The 25,269-nt window shown below is 44.6% G+C and overlaps 1 protein-coding gene and 2 non-coding genes across 3 annotated transcripts in view; 2 read left to right on the forward strand and 1 right to left on the reverse strand.

The window, feature by feature from the left end:
- The first annotated feature begins 10,858 nt into the window (after window positions 1-10,858).
- On the forward strand, window positions 10,859-10,961 carry LOC123572104 (small nucleolar RNA U13). The gene has a single exon (XR_006696440.2). It is a non-coding gene; the product is annotated as a small nucleolar RNA U13 (small nucleolar RNA).
- A 3,657-nt stretch (window positions 10,962-14,618) lies between these two features.
- LOC123572123 (U1 spliceosomal RNA) lies at window positions 14,619-14,782 on the forward strand. Its single transcript, XR_006696456.2, has one exon. It is a non-coding gene; the product is annotated as a U1 spliceosomal RNA (small nuclear RNA).
- Window positions 14,783-20,099: 5,317 nt separating this feature from the next.
- Window positions 20,100-25,269, reverse strand: part of SHQ1 (SHQ1, H/ACA ribonucleoprotein assembly factor) — a 267,911-nt gene continuing 262,741 nt past the window's right edge. Inside the window, exon 12 of the mRNA XM_074032735.1 lies at window positions 20,100-20,259. The gene's annotated coding sequence lies outside the window, so the exon portion shown is untranslated. The remainder of the gene's footprint in view (window positions 20,260-25,269) is intronic.

Consider the following 25,269-nt stretch of genomic DNA (forward strand, 5'->3'; position numbering starts at 1 on the left):
AATAATACACTGATCTCATACTTCAGACCTCTAGGACTGTAAGAGAATAAATTTGTGTTGTGTTAAGCCACAAAATTTGTCACAGCAGGAATAGTAAGCTAATACAGATTTAATTCCCATGAAACCTTATAAAGTACACAACACTGTCATCATTTCCATTTTACTTATGAGGAAACTGAGCCTCAGACAAGCTAAGCAGCTTTCCCAGCAGTTAAGTGGCAGCACTGTGTCAAAACTGGCCTCCTACACTTTACACTCTAGAGCCTCCCACTGGGTCCGAGAAAGACCACTGGATTTGGAGTCCAGATGGGAAGCACCTCTATACAAAAATGGGAATGAGGAGTTTGATCAGATGACTTCAAATGATCCCTCCCTGTTCTAATTTTCTGTGACTTCTAAACACTGAATCAGCATCTTTCAGTGCCAGGTTCCCAAACTTGCAAGAGGAGCAGGTAGGACTCAGAGGGGCTCAGTCACAGCTGAAGAAGGAGTCAAAAGAAATCTCTAGAAATGGAGTGTGGACCAAACTAGGGCCTTTAAAAAAGATAAACAGGGGCCGGGCGCGGTGGCTCACACCTGTAATCCCAGCACTTTGGGAGGCCGAGGTGGGTGGATCACGAGGTCAGGAGATCGAGACCATTCTGGCTAACATGGTGAAACCCCATCTCTATTTTAAAAAAAACACACACACAAAAAATTAGCAGGGTGTGGTGGCGGGCGCGTGTAGTCTCAGCTACTTGGGAGGCTGAGGCAGGAGAATGGCAGGAACCCGGGAGGCAGAGGTTGCAGTGAGCCAAGATCATGCCACTGCACTCCAGTCTAGGTGCCAAAGTTAGACTCCATCTCAATAAATAAATAAACAAATAAAATAAAATAACAGCTGTCAGAATTCTAGTAGATAGTGCCACAGCCCCCTTAAATCCACAGAATGAACACCGTGGTGGCCTCCCCATCCTCTACCTGCCCAGCTCTGATGTGTAGTAGCTCAGGGTTTGCATGGGTTCCACTTAACTGCTGGGAAAGCTACTTAGCTGGTCTGAGGCTCAGTTTCCTCATAAGTAAAATGGAAATGATGACAGTAGTGTATACTTTATAAGGTTTCATGGGAATTAAATCTGTATTAGCTTACTATTGCTGCTGTAACAAATTTTGTGGCTTAACACAACACAAATTTATTCTCTTGCAGTCCTAGAGGTCTGAAGTTTGAGATCAGTGTATTGGCAGGGTTGGTACCTTCTGGAGGCTTCTGAGAAAAATCCATTTCCCTGCCTTTCACAGCTTCCAGAGGAGAAGCAATTGAGCCAGCTCATCCCAGGATGAGCTGTGATTGGCCCAAGCCCTTCACTGTAATCCCATCTCCCTTGCCACAGTGATTAATAAGAATGATGTTCAGGACTTCGGTTCAGTGATTGGAGGAAGAGAGCTCTCTCTTATTGCTGAGAGTATAGTATGCGGACATGAGGCCTGGGACAGCTGTAGCCACTTTGCTACAATGAAGGAAGACAGTCTGAGGATAAAGCCAGTGCACAGAGAAGGGCAGAACAGAGAAACTTACAGAGAAACTGAGCCACATCCTTGATCAAACTATTCCTGAAGTCTAACCTACCGCTGAACCTTCAAGTAATAAAACCTAATAAATTCTCTTTATTGATTAAAGACAGTTTTAGGAGATTTGTTTTTTATTCTTTATTTTTAAAGCAAAAGTATCCTAACAGACACCAACCAGTCACCTCTAAAGTACCTATTTAGAGGGGCAGATGTAGGTAATTTTTCTCACAGTTTAGCTTCCTGCGAGAACCACTTGGTTCTTGGCCATTTCTCTCCTTACACTTCTTATCTTCCCTACAATCAACTATAGCTTCCTGTATCCTTAAGTACCTGGTTTGATTCTAGCTAGCTCACGCAGATAACTATTTTCTGACTTTATTTCAGCCTATATTTCTTCGCTCTCTGCTCTACTATTGGCCCTCATTGTTGTCTTGAGTTTCTTTATAATGAATTCTCATCTGTCTGACATACCAATCTCACTACCCACATATCAGTGGTCAAAAACTCTGGGCCCAATCCTCCCTTCTTTGAGGACCAAGGAAGCCATAACCTTCCCGCTACTTAAACCCTCTGGGTGATGAAATGGCCCCAGGGACAGAGGCTTCCGCTGAACCACCCAAATTTGGATGAAGTGTCAAGCAGGCTAAAGCGGTAAAGGAAGGGTTCTGGTCTCTGAACATCACCAAGCAGAGGCTATACTGGCACAGACCCAGGGTGCTGTAAGGGAGGCCCCTGACCCAGGGAAGGAACCAGAAACGAGAAAGTAAAGAGATCTGCATTACAGGCCCAGCTCTTTCACCACAGGGCTCTGAGGCCTTGGCCCTTCTCTGGGCCTCATTTTCTTCATCTGTAAAAAGGGTTTCAGAAGTCTTTAGCCCCAGTTGATATTTGAGCAACCTCATGAGAGACCTGGAGCCAGAACCACTTAGCAAATCAGCTCCCAAATTTCTAACCCACAAAAACTGTGAGATCATAAATGTGTGTTGTTTGAAACCTCTAAATTTGAGGGTACAGTCGTCCCCTGGTATCTGCAGGGATTGGTTCCAGGATCCCTTCAGATACCAAAATCCATGGATGCTCAAGTTCCTGATATAAAAGGATATAGTCCCTGAAGTTATTTGGTGCTGGTAATCTGTTTAAGGATTTTGAACTTGGAATTCATGTAGGAATTTCAGGTGGCCAAAGTTTTCCAGTGAGATTATCCGTCGTTTCCATTCTATTATCAAAGGAAGATGTAACACAAAATTTTTAGAACTACAGGCCTACATTATCTTAAAGGTTCTTCCCAGCCTCAGCAATCTGTCATTCTAGATGCCTCACGACAGTGGATTCACTATAAGGAATGCATTCAAATGCAGGCACATAAGGTGTAAATCCAGGAAGTCAGAATTGCCCCCAAGCCTTCCAATTTTATGTAAAATTCAGAATTGTATATTCCAATTGCATATTCCCTGTACAATAATTCTTAGGTATACTAACCTTTGAGAACCACTGAGCTAGACTGGAAGAAGACACAAAGAGAAATTCTACAAGCTCGTATTTTGGGCACTTAAACCATTCTGCTTTAAAAGAACTATCATCTAGACCCTCAAACCAAAAACTGCACTGTAAAATAAGGTTTATGTCATTCCTAGAGTGTGCAAAGCACTGGTGGAACAGAGGAGAAGCAATCAATACTGCCTGGAAGGGACATGGGAAGCTGAGGAAGGCTCCAGAGAAGGTGATGTCAGGGCATAGCAGGGCGTCCTGGGCAGGAGGAGAGCACGTGCAGAGACCTGCAGGCTCAGATGCCAGTGTTCACCATGCGGGGGGAACTGGGAGGCATGTAGAGAGGTGAAATGGTGAGAGATGGGGCTGGGGAGAAATAGGGACTGGATTTTCAAGGCTTCGTGAGCTGTGTTAAAGGCTTGGCACCAGCACTGGTAGGCAGGGCAGAGGGTATATACACACAGGTAGGACGTCAAACGAAGCTCTGGGCAAACACACCCCTGATCTGAATGGAGGAAGAGCCTGGCTGGGGTTTAGGTAATTTGGGAACAGCGCCCCCTGCACATTCTCTATATCTCAGCCCAGGAGACTGGCTGGAGGAAAATAAAGTCTTCTTGGGGTAGCTAAGCATTTTATATATTTTATACAGTATTTTATATCAGGAACTTGAGCATCTATGGATTTTGGTATCTAAAGGGGTCCTGGAAGCAATCCCTGCAGATACCAGGGGACGACTGTACCCTCAAATTTAGGGGCTTCAAACAACACACATTTATGACCTCACAGTTTCTGTGGGTTAGAAATTTGGGAGCTGATTTGCTAAAGGGAGCTAAGCTCACTTTGTCCAGGGGTGGCTTATTAGATTAATAGTATAGCCCTGCAAGAAATGAATGGAAACCGACTTTTTACACATGTATTAGTTATCTATTGCTGCATAACAAACTACACTATCCTTGGATTCCACATCTGTGGCTTTAACCAGCCATGGACCAAAAATATTCAAAAAATAACAATAACAATAATAATACAATAAAAATAATACTAATAAAAAAGAATACAGTATAACAACTATTCATATATAACATTACATTGTATTAGGTATTATAAGTAATCTAGAGATGATTTCAAATATACAGGAAGATGTACATAGATTATATGCAAATACTATACCCTTTTATATCAGGAACTTGAGCATCCATGGATTTTGGTATCTAAAGGGGTCCTGGAACCAACCCCTGCAGATACAAGCGGACGACTGTACCCTCAAATTTAGGGGCTTCAAACAACACACATTTATGATCTCACAGTTTCTGTGGGTTAGAAATTTGGGAGCTGAATTGCTAAGTGGTTTTGGTTCAAGGTCTCTCATGAGGTTGCTCAAATATCAACTGGGGCTAAAGCCTTCTGAAAGTTCACGTGGGTGAGTGGGGCCTCCAAGCTGCTCACTCACGTGGCTGTGGGCAGGAGGCCTTGGTTTCTCACCACCTGGGCTTCTCTGTAGGGCTGATTGAGTGTCCTCAGAACGTGGCAGCTGACTTCCCTCAGAGCAGATGAGCCAAGAGACAGCCAGGAGGAGGTTACAGCCCCTTTTATGTTCTGATCTTGGATGTTCCTGTCAGATCCTCCACAGTATTCATTACAAGTGAGTCTCTAAGTCCAGCCCACACTTAGTAAGTCCCTAAGTCCAGCCCACACTTTTTAAAGATGGAGTGTCGCTCTGTCGCCCAGGCTGGAGTGCAGTGGCGTGATCTCAGCTCACTGCAACCTCTACCTCCTGGGTTCAAGCAATTCTTGTGCCTCAGCCTCCTGAGTAGCTGGGATTATAGGCAACTGCCACCACGCCCACCTAATTTTTGTATTTTTAGTAGAGATGGGGTTTTGCCAAGTTGGTAGGGTTCATCTTTTGAAGGGAGAAGTGTGAAAGAATATTGGACATGTTTTTAAGCCACCATAAGCCAATTTAAAGTAATAATTTTAGGAATATTCTCAGGTGTGACAGCCCAGGCAGCCACATTCGTAGGCTAATGATTATCAGATTCATTGTTATTCATTCATTGTTAATGATTATCAGATACAAATCATCTGGGGGTGCTTGGTAAAAGGAAAGATTCCTATGCCTACCTCCAAAATATTCTATATTAGGAGCTTGGGAGTAGGGCCCAGAAATTTGCCTATTTTGCTAAGTTGTAAGGGTATTCTAACAGAGATTATTGAGGTCCAGGAATCTGCATTTTGGTAAATCCCCAAGGATCTTTGGTGCTGGTAATCGGTAAAAGTACCCACCTCAGAATTGACAATAATTGCCAATTGGTATGGCAGTTTGGAAATTCCAATACATTTGGGAATAACTAAGTGGTTAGAAGGTCGGCCAAGGACAGAGGCCAGAATAAAGTAGCACATGGGCACAGCTCTCCATGAACACCCACACGGAGAGAGGTCAGCAATCACAACACGTTTTCTACTCTCCTGGACCAGGTCCCTGGGAGCTTCTCAACACAGCACTCCAGGCAGCCACCTCTAGCCATTCAGAGTTGGTGTAGGATTTGCAACCTATTTGCAATCCTTGACCTAAGGTCACATGCCCAGGAATCCACTAGTTCTGACACGTGACAGTTCTTTAGAGTTCTGGTCAGACAGAGGTTTCTTCAGCATGCACTGAGGAGCTGAGCACAGCTATGATCCATTTTATAATTGAATGGGGATAATGGGGTGGGAACGGGGGATAGGATCTTGGAGGATAGGAGGTGTACTTGGCCAGCACTCATCCCTGGGAAACTTCGGTCTGGTTCAAATGTCGAGACACTCAAGTAACAGGCTCAGGATAGAGGCCTGTACTTCCCCCTGATGAGGAACAGGATTCAGGAGGTGGGCCAGGGGCTGGCCCTTTGTTTAGTTAGTGCTGTCTGGTTCTTCATGGAGCTTTCAGGAAGATTGCCAGGACCCTCTGTGAGTTTTCAGGCATTGTGGGCCCCTCTTGCTCTCTTTTTATGGGATGGTTTATGTCTGCTCCTCGGCCCTGGGAGGGAAGCCACACAAGAGTTGCTAAGCAGCTGCTGGAGCCTTTCTGTTTTAAGCCGGGACACTATTGTCTCTCTCTTTATTTCCCATAAGGAGCCGTGACCCAGGTGGTTACTGAGCTGCCCCCAAGTCTTCAGCACTATTGGTCCAGAAAAGGGCAAAGAGTGAACAGAGCCATCAAACAGCGTGAGGAGCAGGTGAGGGGTATGAGAGCCCAGCATTAATAACTGTGGCAAAACCTGGGCCTCACGCCCTCGTGTACACACCACGCCCCTGCAAGTTCACCTCCACCGTTCAGGGTCTGATCGCCTGGAGGATGGGTGTGGCTTTTCCTGCAGGGACCCACAGGTTCACATCCATTTCCCCAGGGGCTTCTGTGGGCTGCAGAATCAGGGAAACGGTTTGGGAAATGGTTCCCCAAGAGGCTTGACATGGCATTGTGTTGAACCCCTGGAAAACCTTACCCCCCAAACCTTCCTCCCTCCGCCGCTTGTCTCTAACTGAGCTGTTTCTAAGGCAATTGTAGCTATATAATTTTCTATTTTTTCCCCACACTTAATCATGCTCCTTGTTTAAAAAAATTTAGAAAATAAAGATATGAATAAAAAAAACCCACCCTACACCCAAAGATAACCACTGTTAACATTCTGAGATATTCCTTCTATACTTTTTCTCTCTCTGCATGCGTGTGTACGTACGCGTGTGAGTGTATTTATATATATGCGTGTATATATATAAAATCAGGCATCATTGATATTTTGGGTGGGATAAATCTTTTTTGCAGGGGGCTGTTCTGTGAACTGTAGAATATTTAGCAGCATCCCTGGTCTCCCTACCCACTAGATGCCAGTAGCACTCCCCACCCCCACTTGTGATAACTAAACATATCTCTAGATATTGCCAAATGTCCCCAGAGGGACAAAATCACCCTCTGTTTAAAATCACTGCTTTGGCTGGGCACGGTGGCTCACTCCTGTAATCCCAGCACTTTGGGAGGCTGAGGTGAGCAAATCACTTAAGGTCAGGAGTTCGAGACCAGCCTGGCCAACATGGTGAAACCCGGTCTCTACTAAAATTACAAAAATTAGCTGGGAGTGGTGGTGAGTGCCTGTAATCCCAGCTACTCGGAAGGCTGAGGCAGGAGAATTGCTTGAACCCGGGAGGCAGAGGTTGCAGTGAGCTGAGATCATGCCACTGCCCTTCAGCCTGGGCAACAGAGTGAGACCCCATCTCACTCTGTAAGATAAAAATAAAATTAAAAAAATAAAAATAAATCACTGCTTAGACACACACACACACACACACACTCTAAATGAAATCATATTGTAAATACTTCCTTGTCTTTGAAAAAATTTACCATGCCATGAACTCTTTCTGTTGCCAGTTATTAGGAATCTACACACCATTATTTGCAATGACCACAGAGCTCCCCGTCAGTTGGGATCAATATGAAGTAATGTACATCACCATCTCATTATTGGACACTGTGTATGTACACCGCACAACCTGCCTTATAAACTGCATTTTAAATTTAAAATATCATGAACATCTTTCCATGTCATAGCTGTGGGATGTTGATGTTGACCAAGTCATTTCACCTCTCTAAAGCTCCATTTCCTTTCTGTGGAATGGGGGGTGTACTGTGAGAATCAATGACCAGGACAAGTGTTTTGTGCTTAGTGCAGAACCTGGCACAGGGGGCACCCGCAATAGAGGGCCACAGCTGTGTTTAATGTCCTTGTGAGAGTCCCTACATCATGATTTTGAAATGGCTTTTTATGGCCATCTCTCATATGCAGACACCATACATTATTAAATTAGGCCCTATAGTTGGACTTTTAGGTGGTTTCCAAATTTCCACTATCATAAATCCCTCTACCATTAATACAATTATGCATCATTTCCACTGTTGTCTGGGGAAATTAGTAAAAGTGAATAAGCCAATCCACCTATCCTAACCTGGGACTTATGAAACAAAAGACAAATTATTTTCTTCATAACCCAGTTTTAGACAAATTGTATCCCCTTCTTCCTGTTAAGCTCTGCCCCCAGCGCCTCTACACCTGCTCGTTTATCTGGTCCTGAGTCACGTGCTAACCAGCACCACTGGACATGGTTCCTAGGCTAAGCCCAGGTTGGTCTTTTACTGCTCTTATGCAAAGCCCAAGACCCCTTCTTTCTGCCTTGAGACCACCCGGGGTTGTATACAATTACCTGCAGGATTCCTCTTCTATTTGGTTTTTAAGTTACAGGTGTACAATATTTGATGCATATAATGCATCTGTACAGTTTAAAGAGTGATCATAAAATGAATATCCCTGGACAAGTCTGATGGCGCACACCTGTAATCCCAGCACTTTGGGAGGCCAAGGTGGGAGAATTGCTTAAGCCCAGGAGTTCAAGACCAGCCTGGGTGATAGTGAGACTCGCATCTCCTCGCAAAATAAAATTTTAAAAAGTTAGCCAGGTGTGATAGCACATGCCTGTGGTCCCAGCTACTTGGGAGGCCAATATGGGAGCATTGCTTGACCCTGGGAGGTTGAGGCTGCAGTGAGCCATAATTGTGCTACTGCATTCCAGCCTGGGTAACAGAGCAAGATGCTGTCTCAAAAAAAAAAAAAAAAAAAAAAAAAAAGAATATCCCTGTGTCTACCACCCAGGCCAAAAAATAAGAGTCAATACCCGAAAGTGCCTAACAGCGTGTGTGTCTCTCCCGCTTCCTGGCTGTCTGGGGTGGAAGGGGAGGGTCCACTGGGAACACCCCAGCTAGCCCCTTACTGGCTCTGTGGCCTTGGGCACATTAGTGAACTCTGGGAGCTGATAACAGGAGTATCTTCTCTTTGAAACGGAAGATTGACCCACAGATTAAATGAGATGCTCTTTGGTAAACCTAGAGCCCAGAGCTTAGCACCAAGGAGGTGCCCGAAGCACAGTAGCTAATTGTTTTTACCATGGAGGAGAGTTTCTGGACAGGGAATTCAAGAACATGGTTGTCGCCTGGTGCTGCCAGCCCCTTAGCTCTGTGAACCCAGGCAAGGCAAGCCCTGGGCCTCAGTTTTCTCAGGTGGGAAGTGAAGGGGCTGGACTCACTAGAAAAGCTCTAACTTCCTTTCCAGCTGTGGCCTGTTGAACTTCTACTAATCATTAAGCCAAGGAAAATGGGTTACAATGAAGCAAGAACTTTAACAGAGGGTCACCGTTTACAGTGCCTTTAGCTGACTCCTAGAAACAGACAGTGTGACTGGCCCAAGAGCACATGGTCAGAAGGTAATAAACGGGTTAATAATGATAATACTTCCAACATTTTTTCTGGGGGATGCTAACCTAAGAGCTGCATGTACGTCCTTTTATTTAACTCTGAAGTTAAACAAATCTATCTGATAGATTGTATTTTTATGCCTATTTTATGAAAGTGGAAACTGGGGCTCAGAGAGGCTCTACGGCTTCTCCAAGGCCATGGAGCCCTGGCCTTTTCCATCTGTAAGCCTGTGCTTAAACCAGCACTGCTCAGACCTTAACGAGTGCCTGCGTCACACGGGGATCTTGTGGAAATGCACATTCTGTTGCTGCAAGTCTGGGGTGGGGCCCAAGATCCAACATTTCTAACAAATTCCCGGATGGTGCTGATGCTGGTGGTCTTCTCATCACCATTTGAGTACTGAGACTCGACCACTGTTGCACTCTCCGGGAGCCAAGCTGAGCAGGGACTCAGGGTCTCAGACTCTTTGGTTTCAGTTAACATCAACTTCCTGGCTATTTTTATCGCATCCCAGGAAAAGAAACTGTGGGCATCACACACCAAACAAGACTGCTTCTGGGTCAGACATACCAGAAGGGAAACGTTTCCTGTTGACAATAAGGTTCTAGTTTCTCCCTCTGGCAATGTTTATTTTTCCAGGCATTTGTTGAAACCTCTGCTTCATGTCTTGTCCTACTGAGGACGGTGACTCAAGACACAAACTCACAGCTGATTTCAGCCACACACCTTCCTGCTAGCACTGGGCATTCGACTCATCCCGGGTACACTGTCAGATCCCAATCATGGCATAACATTTATTTTGGCTACCACCAAGGGTCTGTGCTTTATCCTGCTAGTTGTGCCCATCAAGTCTGGAAGGGAATTTAAATATAGGCTACTCCCAGAAAGGAAGCCTTTTATTTGTACAGTCCAGAGGGAGACACAAAACGTTTCTTTTTCCCCCACAAGTCATCATTTAGTCCATAAAAATGTGCATTTGGGAACCCCTCCTGTCTCTGGTCTCCCTGGGTCCCCTCCTCCCGTCTCTCCTCTGTCCCCAGTCCTGCCGAGGTCCTGGCACCATTTTTCTGTCTCTCTGCTTTCCCCCTCCCAGGGTCCTGGCTCCAGGCTGAAATAGCCTGTCCTCCAGGGTCTTCAGAGGGAAACATCCAGACAGGACGAACATGTGTTTCTCTTCCAGAACGGTGATGCGTTATTCTGCCGACAGTGCCTCAGTTTCCTCTTTGGGGAATTGCATCCGTGTCGAAAAGGACCAAGGCGGGTATGGGCAATCTCAACTTCTGATTCTGCTGATACCGCTTCAGCAATGTTCCATGTGGTGTGAGGCTGAAGGGGGCCATCATGGGATGGGAACGGGTGCAGCTTGCCCCAAGTAACAGGGAAGGGGAGTGGCCTCACGTCAAACCAGCCGAACAGAAGAGGGCGGTTACAGCATGCACGAGAATGTCTGCGTGATGCTGGTGGGAATGCCTCCCAGACCTGACATTGTGCTGCAAGGTGACAGCGAATATGTGACAACTGCAGATGCACTCGTAAGAACTGCAGATGCTTTTGTAGTTCTTGAGTGTGATGATCAGGTGCTCACATGCATGTGTGAGATGTGCCACCCTCGAACCTCATTTTGAAGTCAGCACATTACTGTCTGACATGAAAACAAACCAAAAAACTAGACGCTGTTCTCCTGAGGAAATATTGAGTTATAATTGTTGTTGACCAGTTTGGCATGGGACTAAGTCTTTCCACCTTAATTTCTCCCCATGTGCCACAAGACCTTCAAGCCTTTGGTCAATACTCACTACTTCAAAGTTCGGAAAGGCCATCTGTGAATCCAGGCTGCACGCAAATACCCACAGAGCCAGCGTCACAGACTTGTGACCCGCAAAGTCCCACGGGGCCCCACTCTTAGAAGGGCCCTGCACTTGTCACAATGCTCTGCCCACACCCGCTGGAAATTCAAAATACATTTTGAACAAAGGACCTACATTTTCATTTTGTACTGAGCCTGGCAAATTATGTAGCCAGTCCCGAATTCCAAGGACAGCCACTGCATTCTCAGACCTCACTTCTTTTTCCTTCCAATTAAAACAAAGTTTCAAGTCTGTTGCTGGTCATGGCAGAACCATCCGAAATCAGGAACTGAACTCAGAGCTGCAAGGTTGGTCTACCTGGAGGAGGAGTTCCTCTCCCTAGGCCAGGGCTCTCTGGAAAAAGGCTCTGGAGAAGAGGGTGGGGAGCTGTGGCGGGGCCCAGCTCTGCGCCTTCAGATATTTTAACTAGGAGTCAAGGAACCCTGCCATGCCCCACAGTCTGGTGGCAATATTTGTCTCTCTGCCAGAAGCACAACTTAAACGTCTCTATCTTCTGGTCCTAGGGAAGCTATTTCATTCTGATCAATTTGGCCTGCATTTAATGGATAGTCCTATGCTCAGAAGGGTGTTGTATGAGCCCCAGTACAGAAGGGGCTAGTGGTAGAGTGTGAAGACACATTGTCCCACAGTTCTCAGGGACGTTATTGGGACAACCAGGGCAATTTGAGTATAGACTGTATATTTGACACTATTCTTGTATCAATGTCTGTTTCACTGGGTGTGATGAGGGTCTTTCTGGTTATGTAGGAGGATGCTCCTTGTTTTGGTAGACACATTCTAAAGAATTTACAGGTGAAATTCTATGAAGTCTGCAACTTACTTTCAAATGTTCTGGGAGAAAATGATATATGTCATATATATATTTACATGAGAGTTTTCCTCTGAAATCTCTAGATTCTAAAGTCTAAAGATTCTCTAATAATGGATTTATTGTGCATTGTGCAACATTGGAGCTTTGAGGTTGGAGTAACCTCTATTTCATGCTGGCTTTCGTCCACGTTGGCTATGGAAGTTTGCAGTCATTTCTTTATTAATGAAAACTGACAAGTGGACACTATTACCACCTTGTATTGATCAGACTTTACCAGAGGAAATCCAGGATTCTTCGCATGGACAACTGTGTCAATAAAAACAAATTCCCTCTGAGAAAATAAAAATAAGTAATAAAGACTCAGGCTGGGCATGGTGGTTCACACTTATAATTCAGCAGTTTGGGACACTGAAAAAGGAGAATCACCTGAGCCCAGGAGTTCGAGACCAGCCTAGGCTACGAAGCAAGACTCCGCCTCTACAAAAAATAAAAATAAAGACTCTCTCTTTCTCATATAGCTTTATCTATCTAATGTATCTTATCTATCATCTATCTACCTATCCATCTATCTATCTATCTATCTATCATCTGTCTATCTATCATCTGTTTATAAAGAGAGAGAAGAGGGAGACAGATAAATAAAGCAAATATGGAGAAATGTTATTGATTGGTGAGACTGGTTGAAAGTGTATATATTTTTTCAATTTTTCTTTGGCTTGAAGTCCTTCTAAATAAAATGTTGGGAGGGAAAATACACTATTTCTCCCAATAAGGTTGTCATCACTGGGAGATAAGATGTCTATCATCTTACTTTGGGTTACCCCAGAAACAGATCCTGAGATAAAGGTTCAAGTGCAACTTGTTTATTCAGTAAGTGATCCAGGAAACAGCAGTGGAGAAGTGAGGTGGGAGAAGGCAACCAATAAGGAGAATATCATCGAGTCTCTGCCATCTCTGAAAGTCAAGGGGACTTCACACCTGGGAAACTCTGGAGTCACATAGAATGTCTCGGGTGAGAGCTAGGGTATTTATACCCAGTGCAGTCACGGGATGGGGGCTGCCCCCATGGGTATGGCAACCAGAGAAGGCCCCGAGCAGTAGGTATCGGGCCGAGCAGTAGTAAGGCCTGGCGTCTGCTCCACAATATTCCATCCATTCATTCAATCGACTTCCACCTAGTGGACCCAGGTCCAGGACCTCACTAGGCACCGGGGAAATAGTCCTCATGAAGACAGATACAACCTCTGCTCCCACAGAAGAATGAGAACAAGTGGGGAAAACAAACAAAAACCAGGTAAGCAAAAATTGACAATAGAGGGGAAATTACAATTCACCTGGTCATCTAATCATTGAACTTTTAGTAAGCACCTATTGTGTGTTGGTCATAATTCCAAACATAGGGAATATATAGATGAAACAAGAATTGTAAGTCTGTAAGCAATTCATGAATTTTTTTTTTCTTGAATGGAAACAATCTAGTCGAAGTCCTCACAGCTCCAGAGGGGTGAGACACTGAAATCCAGCTGCAAGGATATTTAAAGAACAGGCCCATTGCTTACATTTAGCTAGAAAAGCCCCTCTCTCCACCCCATCCACCATCCTCCCAGGGTGCTAACTCTAGCCTGAAAACTGATCCCGAGGACTGTCCTTCAATTAACTGAATTTTCTCCTGAAACAATGGCAGCAGAAGGGTACACTCTGGGCCAAGCATGGTGGCTCACGCCTGTAATCCCAGGACTTTGGGAGGCCGAGGCAGGCGGATCACTTGATGCCAAGAGTTTGAGACCAGCCTGGCCAACATGATGAAACCCCATCTCTACTAAAACTACAAAAATTAGCTGGGCATGGCAGTACACGCCTGTAGTCCCAGCTACTTGGGAGGCTGAGGCAGGAGAATCACTTGAACCTGGGAGGACGAGGTTGCAATGAGCTGAGATTGTGCCACTGCACTCCAACCTGGGAGACAGGGCAAGACTCTGTATGAAAAAAAAAAAAAAAAAAAAACAAGGGCACGCTCTGGCTCTGCTCTCAAGTCCCAAGCTCTTCTGGGTTTTGTGGTGCCTGTAAGAATCTTGACTCTCCCCAGAGGAAAGAGGGCACCTGGGATCCACCTGTGAAAAATCACACTACCTCCCTTTCTGCCTGGCTACCTTGGAGACTTCCAAACATTGCCCCCTTGTCATCTAAAATTAGAGACATCCACAAAATCTGGTTCAACTCCCTCCTGAACACTAAATGAATAATTTGTACTAGAGTCATCGTTTAACTGATGATGGCAGTATGTTGTGTGATTTCAGCATCAAACACTTCCGTCGTCATGTCCATCGGGCAACAAAGACAGAGATGAGGTTACATCTCATCTCATGCCTCTCAGAGATGAGGCATGTGTTACTAACATCAAATGCTGAGCTTTGGGGAGCTGCTGCCATTTTTTATTTGTTTTTCTGTTTGTTTTGTTTTTAATGTCAGGCACAGTGTTTCAAGCCTATAGTCCCAGCTACTCTGGAGGCTGAGGCAGGAGGATCTTTGAAATCCTTGAGCCCAGGAATTCAAGGCTGCAGTGAGCTATGATCATACCACTGCACTCAAGCCTGAGCAATATAGCAAGACCCTGTCTCTAAAAAATTTAACTACCTGACAAGGGAGATACTACGATCATGGAAGTGGTTTTCCCAGGGCAAGCCTTATCCATTGCACTCCAGATGTGCTGACTCCTGCAGTTTCCCCAAATGTGGGAAACTCGACTACATAATTTGTGGTAGTAGGGGACTGCGTTCATGCTCTCCCCTACTAGAAAATAAAAAGTTAAAATTAAAAGATAAATAAGTAAAAATTCCACTAAACTAAAAACAAAGAAATCCAAAGGCAAGAATTAGCAGAATTCTCTGCTTTGAGAATTACACACCTATTGTTCTGAGCTTGTTTCTCCAACGCGGTGTGGAATGAATCCTTTTCTTTCAGTCAAGTCTCTATTGCCTTCGTATAACTTAGATGAGGGAGACTCACACTTTTTAAAAGGAAGGCCTAGGAAAGCTATCCATCTGGGCTGTGTGTGGTTCCTGAATGGTGCCAGGCTGGCAGTAGAAGCTGTGACCTGAAGGTTGGCTCAACCCCATTCTTCACTGGGTCGGCTTTGGGCAACCCACGCCCACACCCACACCCACACCCTACATTGTTCTATGTTCAAGAGGTTCCTCAAAGCCTCTCTTCTCTCTCTCCTTTTTTTTTTTTTTTTTTTTTTTTTTTTTTGGTTTGAGACAGTCTCTCTCTGTCACCCAGGCCGGAGTGAAGTCACACAATCTCGGCTCACTGCAGCCTCCGCCTCCAAGGTTTAAGCAATTCTTGTGTCTCAGCCTCCAGAGTAGTTGCCTACAGGCATGTGCCACCACACCCGGCTAATTTTTCTATTTTTTGTAAAGACAGGGTTTCGCCATGTTGGCCAGGCTGGTCTCGAACTCCTAGCCTCAAGTGATCCGCCTGCCTCGACCTCCCAAAGTGCTGAGATTACAGGCATGAGCCACTGTGCCCAGCCTCTTTTCTTTCTCTTTTGCAAACAATCTATCTCAGGGCCCTGTGGGCTCTGCATCTGTCTGGACTGTGCTCCTCATAGCTGGCCTCCAGCCGCTCCACACAGCAGTCACAGGGAGCCTCCTAAATGCACATGTACTGATGGGGGCTTCTCCATTAAGGCCATCAGCTGCTCCCTGTGCTCCCCAGGAGGAAGCCCTTACTCCTTAACACAACATCAAAACTTGTACCAGGACCCCAGCTCTCCAGCCCCAGCCCCTTCTCTCCCTTCCTCCAACTCTGTATCCTGGCAAAGAGAATTACCTGCTGCGCCTCTAACAGTCCAAGACACCTGCAAATACAGTTGCCTCTACGTGGAAAGGACTTCTTCCTTTTGCCCCCTCACCTTTCCAAACCCCTCTGTTCACGTAACCCATTTTCCCTCCTTTCTCTAGACTTTGCTTAGATGCCACCTCCTCTAGCTGGCCTTGCCTGACCCCTGACACTTGGGTGAGATGCTACCCGCGGGCTCCCCAATCACAGCAGCCAGGGATGGGTTTGTAGTTTTACCTGTGTCTCACAGAGCTCCCAATGTGGAACACAGGCTCGATAAATGTGTGAATGACATGTGGATGAGTATGTGGATGGACGTTTGCTAGGCACTCAGTTGGCCACTGAAATGGGGTTGTTCTAGATCGGTGCTGTGTAAGTGGGGGCCACCAGCTGATACTGCTTGTCCACTGGCTATGATCGATTTGCAACAAATTAAGTGCAAACATTGAGGGTGTTTCAAAACTTGTAAAGCACTTTAACTGAGCCCTTTTAAGTTTGCTGAATCTAATAATAAAAAAACACTGAGCTCATATTTTGTATGCCTTGGTTTTATTTTTTTCTATTAAATTATATCAATTGTATTTTACTGTATTGGTCTGCAATGGATTAGAAATCTCAAAAACTGGCTAGGTGCAGTAGCTCATGCCTGTAATCCCATCACTTTGGGAGGCAGAGGCGGGTGGATCACTTGAGGTCAGGAGTTCAAGACCAGCCTGGCCAACACGGCAAAAGCCCCTCTCTACTAAAAATACAAAAATTAGCTGGGCGTGGTGGCAGGTGCCTGTAACACCAGCTACTCGGGAGGCTGAGGCATGAGAATCACTTGAATCCAGGAGCTGGAGGTTGCAGTGAGCCAATATCGTGCCACGGCACTCCAGCCTGAGCAACAGAGCAAGACTCTGTCTCAAACAACAAAAAAAGAAATCTCAAAAACTGACCTTTTATCCCCAGATAATTTGAGAAGCACTGTTCTACAGTGTTCCTAGGGCAACAAGACGAATGTGTGTGCGGTCTCAGTGTGTGTGTATGTGGTGTTTGTGGAGTGGGGGACAACAGGAAAGGGAAGAATTTAGAAGGTAAACTTGGTTGACTCTGCATTTGCAGGGAAGCTTCTCCATACGATAACGTCAAAAGACTTTCTCAGAATCAAATACGCCAGAATAAACAGCTTATAAATGGTCTTCTGAACCTGGTGTCCCCAAAGGGAGAATAAATTGCAGCTATTAAGATCATCCGATTCATCTAACTGACCGAGACAGCCCCATGCAAGTGGGGGCCCATGCCATAAAAATGTGTCCCCCTCAAAAAAACAAACAAAACCCCCAAATTTTAATAAATGGTTATTTATTCTAAATGCAAAATAAATAAATAAAGCGTCTTTCTCACTTACTTTGTAGACATGATTTTTAAATTTGTTTCCTAACTTTCCCCAATCTGGCTTCCATTAGAGAACTATTTCCCAAATTAACCTCTGTGCCCTCTCAAGTAAAGAATGCAAGAGATTTCTACCAGCTATTTTCTCCCATTTCAGACATGCCACGTGTGTTTAACAGGAGGCAGAGATTTCCAGGCTAGAAGTGGTAGTAAAGGGATCTTTTAGCAATGATTCTTTGAAAATCAGCAGTTTTTTTTTTTTTTTTAAGGACAGGCACCCCTTTCGCCCCAAAAGGTCTCTCATGTTGCTATCCTGAGCCAAATGTTTAATTGATGCTAAGGAACTTTACCTTCAATCACCTTCCAAGTGCTGAGCAAATGGAGTGCCAATAGGCTATGTGATGGGGGACCAGGGTAAAGATTGAACTTTATCTGTGCTCGTGAGGAGAGATCAGATAAGTCACCGGTGGCTTCAGCAACGCTGACTTATCATTCTCCACACTTACGAAGGAAAAGGTCAAAGCACACGGTGGTGAACATGCATTTGAGGCCCCAGAAACGGTTTTCTTAGCCATGGCCTCCGGAATCAAACACACTGGGTTCTTTGAAGGCAGAGCTAAACACATGTAGTGGAAAAGTTCAGGGTTCAAAGTGTAATTTCGAAAACAAAGAACCAAGTTTCCAGCTTAAGCATCTAGGTAACTGGACACAGGCCAGGAGCTTCGAAGCAAAGGCACGCCTTTTCTGCACAGACTGCCAAAATGCCGCTGAATCTTCCTTGCGAGAGCCATACCCTAGGTCCACACCCTTCTAGTCTCACTCTGGGCTTACTGTGAGGTTTGAGTCAATCGATGGGAAAGCATCAAATGTGGCCCAGGCATATATATATATATATATATATATATATATATATATATATACACACACACACACACACACACACACACACACATACATACATATATATATATATATATATATATATGACAGGGTCTCACTGTGTTGCCCAGGCTGGAGTGCAGAGGCACAGTCTCGTCTCACTACAGCCTCAACCTCCCAGACTCAAGTGATCCTCCCACCATAGCCTCCCAAGTAGCTGGGACTACAGGCGTGGGCCACCATGACCAGCTAATTTTTCTATTTTTTTGTAGAGATGGAATTTTGCCATGTTGTCCAGCCTGGTCTCCAACGCCTAGGGTCAAGTGATCTACCTACATTAATCTCCGAAAGTGCTGGGATTACAGGAATGAATCACCGTGCCCAGCCCCCCAAGCAGAGCTTTGACTAGTACTGTGCCTTGGCACTTGCCCTTGTTTGCTGGTCACTGGAACCCTGAGTCCACCATAGGAACAAGCCTGAGTTAGCCACCTGGAGGATGAGAGGCTACATGGAGCAGAGATGAGCCCTCCCAACTGAAGCCCTTCAGGACCAATTAGTCTGCTTAATGCCAGATAGGTGAGTGAGGCCATGCTAGATCATACAGCCCCAGCTGAGCCACCAGCTACCCACAGCGATCAGTCACATACCCCACACAAGAGGAACCACCCAGTTGACCCACAGGATCATGAAAAATCATAACTGTTGGTCATTTTAAGCCTATGATAAGGTCGTTTGCCACACAGGAAAAGCCAACTGATATGCATTCATTCATTTATTCTTTCATCCACTTATTTAGCAAATATGTATTGAGAGCCTGCTGTTGGCTCATTGTGCTAGGCAGAAAGGCAACTGAAAGGGGCCATGAGCTCCTTGAAGCCAAGGATATAGCTTATTTGTCTCTGTTTTCCATGCCTGGCACACTCCAGCGTATATATATATATAGGAGGTGCTCAAAAACTTTATCTAATAAACACACGAATTGGAATTAATCCCAAGGGGACAATTATAGATCTCAAGCTTTAAAAGTGCAGATTGCTTGACTCAGCAATTCATCTTCTGAGAATTTAATGTAAGGAAATATTTTCAGGATGTGTGCAAAAAATTTAATTACAAGAATGTCCTATCATAGCCTGGTTTACAGTGGCTTCATTGGATTTGGTTGAAAACACAATGGTGGCAATGGCAGTGTAGTCTCTGTGACAATTTGGTTGAAAAGAATATTGCAATCATGGGTGCAGGTAATTTCAATCCCCTGTGGAGTAGCTTTATGACCTTTTTGTTCCTTTAGACCAAAAAAAAAAAAAAAGTAACTATGTTTCAGATTTTGGGGGATTTTATTCTCCTCTACATTTAAAATTTCTAATTCCCTTTCAGACAATTAAATATGCTCTGGGCTGTTAATAAGAAGAAGCAAAAAGATTGTTTTATGTCTATCAATAGGGAGTTGGTGAAAGGACAGAGCAAGCATACGATGGGTGTGCCTCATTTTAAGGAATATGGTAGAGAAAGGATAGAGTGTATGCCTCTGCTTACATCAAAAGGTGGTCATTATGTCCATCAGGGTTCTCTAGGGAAACAAAATTCAGGAAGACAGAGAGAGATTTTAAGGAATTGGCTGACATGATTGGCGGAGACTGTCACGTCTGAAATTTGTAGGGTAGGCTGGCAGGCTAGAAACTCAGACAAGAGCTGATGCTATAGCCCAGTCTGAAATCTGCAGGCTGTCAGGTTGGAAACTGAGGAAGATTTCCATGTTCCTTCTTCTCCAGGAAACCTCAGTTTTGGCTCTAAGACCTTCACATGATTGGATGAAGCCCACCCACATTATCAAAGGTAATCTCCTTTATTTAAAGTCAGCTGATTGTAGGTGCACATTTCTTCTGTGACATACCTTCATAGCAACATCTAGATTGGTGTTTGACCAAACAACTGTGCACCATAACCTAACCAAGGTAATGCATAAAATTAAACCATCGCTGTCGTAAGTTGGAAAAAAAAAAATCAGACTACAAAATAGAATAATTTGGTTCTATTTTTAAAGAGGGAAAGTATAACATATATCTATAGAAAAGAAATTAGGAAAGGTCTGCACCAGTGTGTTAACAGTGATTGTCTCTGGGAGGGTCTGATTGCTGGTCTCTCTCCTCTCTGCTGGTCTGGTTTTCCTGTTTTGCCTGAAAAGAGAAAGCCTTGCTATTGAAAGAAAACAAATACATAAAAGGAACAAAGAATTAAAGAACCTTGTCAATGCCCTTCAGCCAGACCACCCAGGAACACACCTGTTATTGAGCAAGTTGGTTTTGCTACTGGTGGAAACTAGAGAGCATAAATACCTTGGGGAACTGTGGGAGTTTCCGTAGAGGGTGTTAGAAAGAATCTAGTACAGGATTTGGGCTTTGGTTGAGTAATCTGGGGGAAGGCTTAAGGAAACAGGCTCACTCTAGATTCAGTGCTGTCAGAAAGCAGCCACAATTCTAGAATTCAGTATTACTATAAGTCTTATGCATACAGAAGGCAAACTAAATCAAGGATAAAGCTGTAATTGACAAAGCAGCAGCAGTCATTCGTGTTAGATGAGAAAAAGAGATGTTTGGTATCTTATGGGTTACACAATGACCTTCTTTTCAGTTTACTTTATCCTGGTTGCAGAGTGACCTTGTCTGTGTTCTGTGAGATTGTGTCTGTCCAACAGCAGAACACCGTGGCCCTGCTGTGAGTATCAGACTGGTTCCCGGGTGCCAGAGGTTAACTTTTTTTTTTTTTCTCTACCTGGATAGGGATAATACTAGGAACTTTACTTGCACTAAAAAAAAAAAAAGTCTGGAGAGATTTTATTTTCTGTAACTGATTCTTCCTCTGTTTACTCAGCCATGTTTTCCTGAAAGTATTAATTTAGCAAACTGAACCAGAATTAGTTTTTCAATCACTAGTGCACATATCATAAATTTTGAACATTCTATTCAAGACAAGAAATGGTGAACACTAGGGTCATTTCCATCTTTTAGGCGATAGTTGCTTCAGTTGCTTCCTTGCTAGTCTAATCCCAAACCAGAGCATAATTTTTTTTTTTTTTTTTTTTTTTTAAGACAAAGGCTCACTCTGTTGCCCAGGCCAGAATGCAGTGTGGCACAATGTTGGCTCACGCAACCTCTGCTTCCCAGGTTCAAGTGATTCTCCTGCCTCAGCCTCCCAAGTAGCTGGGATTACAGGTGCGTGTCATCATACCCGGCTAATTTTTGTATTTTTAGTAGAGATGAGGTTTTGCCATGTTGGCCAGGCTGAGATCGCTGTTGCCCTCATCCAAGCTTATGTCTTTACACTTTTAGTAAGCCTTTACCTACACGACAATACATAATGACCCACCAGACACACGCCTACCACACAGTTAAACCCAGCCCTTGGCCATTAACAGGAGCTCTCTCAGCCCTCCTAATAACATCTGGCCTAGTTATATGATTTCACTTTAAATCCACTACCCTACTAACCCTGGGCCTACTAACCAGCACACTGACTATAGACCAGGTTCGTCTCAAACTCCTAGCTTCAGGTGATCCGCCCATCTCAGCTTCCCAAAGTGCTGGGATTACAGGCGTGAGCCACTGCACCCAGCCACCAGGGCATAATTGATTGGAAATAGGGAGGTGTTGAAAAGAAGAAAACAAAACTTAAGATTTTTTTTTAAATGATGATTTTGCTGAAAGATGCATAAAAAGTTGGAAAATCATTCCAGGCAAAATTTCCCCTTGGCAAACAAAAATTTCCTCTTTGTATAAACATAGTGACTGAGAACTTTCATTATCAACGAATTCAGCATTCCAACGATACTGACAGCTTAATCAATTTGCTTCTGGCCAAATTGCTCTTGACCAAATTGTCTGCTATGATATATAACAGTAAAACATTGGAAATAACCTAAACATCCAACAAGAAGGTTACTGAAGAAAGCCAAATAAATCATGGTTCATCAATACAATAAATGTCATGCATTCACTTAAAGCAACATACATAAACATTTCTTTTGAAAGGAGTAAATGGATGCTTCTAAACATTTAAGGAAAGAGCTACATTTATAAATAAGCCCAATTTAGGTTTGGTTGTTGTTTTTTGTTGTTGTTTTGTTTTTTGTTTTTTTGAGACAGGATCTCATTCTGTCACCCAGGCTGGAGTGATCATGGATCACTGCAGCCTTGAACTCCTAGGCTCAAGTGATCCTCCTACCTCAGCCTCCTGAGCAACTGGGACCACAGGCATGCACCAGCAAGCTCAGCTAGTTTTTAAATTTTTTGGAAAGACAAGGTCACACCAGGTTGCCCATACTGCTCTCAAACTCCTGGGCTCAAGCAGTCCTCCTCCCTTGGCCTCCCAAAGCATGGGATTGCAGGTGTGAGCCACCACACCGGCCCCAATTTAATTGCGACCATACAGCAAATTCTAGGAATTTAACCAATAGAGATAGATCCTCTTTTCTCTGAAATATGACCCACCTTTCACTGTTTGTTCAGTTCACCAAACCTAGTATTTCCTAACTATTCTTTGCTTGGTTTTTTGGAATATAGGAATCAAGTGGAAAGCAAATCTACTTATTTCTAAACTGGCAGGGGTGGCTGGGTGTGGTGGCTCATGCCTGTAATCCCAACATTTTGGAAGACCGAAGTGGGAGGATTGCTCGAGCCCGAGAGTTTGAGACCAGCCTGAGCAACACAGTGAGATTCCGTCTTCATTTTTAAAATAAAAAAATAAAATCGCAGGGGTGATTTCAACGATATAGCACCTGGTCCAATGTCCAGGAAACAGAGGCTGAAATGTCAGCTCATGTCAACCCAGGAACAGAGCACTTTCTCCATGAGAAAGATTTTACTCTTTAACTAAGCCATGGTACCTTCCTTCTCCTGGACTTTGCTTAAAAAAATTTTTTTGAACAGCTCTATTGAGGTATAATTAACATACAGTAAACTGCACATATTTAAGGCATGCAATACAATGAGTTTTGATTTATTCATGCATCGGTGTGATTATAACCACAATCAAGGTAATGAACATAGCCATTCCCCCCAAAAGTTTCCTTGTGTGTCTTCTAATCCTTCTGATATGGTTTGGCTGTACCCCCACCCAAATCTCATCTTGAATTGTAGCTCCCACAATTCCCACGTGTTGTGTGAGGGACTGTGTGGGAGATAATTGAATCATGGGGGTGGTTTCCCCCATATTGTTGTCGTGGTAGTGAATAAGTCTCATGAAATCTGATGGTTTTATAAGGGGAAACCCCTTTTGCTTTGCTCTCATTATTTCTTTTGCCTGCTGTCATGGAACATGTGCCTTTCATCTTCCACCATGACTGTGAGGCCTCCCCAGCCATGTGGAACTGTGAGTCCGTTAAATCTCTTTCTTCTTACAAATTACTCAGTCTTGAATATGTCTCTATCAGCAGTGTGAGAACAGACTAATACACCTTCCTTTCCACCTCTTCCCAATCTCCCCTTTGGGCAACCACTGCTTTCTGTCACTCTAGATTAGGTTCCATTTTCTAGAGTTTTGTATTGTCAGCATCAGTAACTTATTCCTTTTGACTGCTGAGTAGCACGACACTGTAAGGATGCACAACGTTTTGTTTATGCATTCAGTGACTGATGGGCACTTGAACTGTTTTCGGTTTGGAGCAATCACACATAAAGCTGCTATAGACATTCAAACATTCTCGTGCAGGTCTTCGCATGGACGTCAACTTTCCTTTCTCTTGGGTGAATATCTAGGAGTAGAATGGCTGGATCAAATGGTAAGTTTAACTTTTTAAGAAACTGCCAAACTGCTTTCCAAAGTGCTTGCACCATTTAACCTTCCCATCAGCAGTGAGTGAGCGTCTGGACTTTGTTTCCAACCCAGAGAGAAGCCTGGGTTCTGAGGACCCCAGAACCTGGGTGCTTCTAAGGAGGGCCACACTTCACGTGGGCCACACTTTACATCGGCATCTTTAGGAGAGGACCCTGGAAGAGGTGGGGGACATAGCGCTTGGGTGGGAATCAGCCACAGTCCACCAGGAAATGGGGGAGGCCAGTTTAGTCTGAGAGCTGGCGGGCTCTGAATCTATTCCACACTTTCTTTGTCCCAGCCTGGGGAGTGGGGGTGGAAGTAAAGGAGGAAAAGAATTTCAATGAGCTGCTTTTGACTTGATGCAATTTTGTTGGTTTCAATAACTATTTGTTGAAATAATCTGTGCCAAAGGAGGCCAAAAGGGAAGAGGCATAGGACTGGGGTTCAAAGAGGAGACCCTGAAGAGTCCATGGAGGAGGAGGGAGAGTGGAAGAGGCTTTGCAGGGCACACAGTGATTCTCATTTTACAAAATGCCCAGTATCGAGATTGCTGCAGTGTTTTCAGTGCGGAGGAAATGACATTCCTAAGGCTTGCATTCTAGATCCTGCGAAAACAAATTGCCCTTTTAAAGTCTCAGAGTTAGAGAGATATTTGGTGTTTCTTGAACATGTGGTCAGAGGGTTTTCCGATGGGAATCCTTGGTTGTTTTTAACAAAATAAGCCAGATCCAGAGGCTACGTGACAGGACCTGGGCACCTCTCAGGCTGTCTTCTCACGGCTTGTCTTCTTTCCTGGCCTAATTTCTAGACTCTCTGCACCTGTGGTCTCTGTTGCACTCCAGCATCACCTTTTCAGCCTCTGCCATTAATTGGACTCATTAAATGCACTGGACTCATTGAATGCACTGGGCTCATGCCAGCTTTCTAGTTGCTGAATCCAATGGTCTTTTCTCAGATCTTGTTCTCCTGCTCTCATGGCACCATTTTGATATGGAAGATGGGCAGGGAAGTGCTGGGAAGGGAAGGGCATGGTCTCTGGCTAGGGCTCCACCCCCAAGCCTGTGCCTACGGACCTAGGTGAAGACAGGCACTCCTGCCTTCATGCACAAATGTTGCATTTCCCAAGACCATCCTGGTCGGCCACGCCCCCATCCTCTGCCTGTAAATAAACCCCAGACCTTAGTGGGTATGCACACAAGCAGCAGCTGAGCATTGAGAGGAACACACCGGCTGAAGAACACACAAGCAGCTGGACGTCAGGAGCACACTGACAGGCACCGGCAGGCTGGCAGGCCATCGACCAGTGCAACAACACGGAGTCTGGCTGCAACAGTTAGAGGAGAGCCCCGCTGCTGAGTGGCCTGACCCTAGGGGAA

This window comes from Macaca fascicularis, chromosome 2 (genome assembly GCF_037993035.2).
Source record: "Macaca fascicularis isolate 582-1 chromosome 2, T2T-MFA8v1.1".
Lineage (NCBI taxonomy): Eukaryota > Metazoa > Chordata > Mammalia > Primates > Cercopithecidae > Macaca > Macaca fascicularis.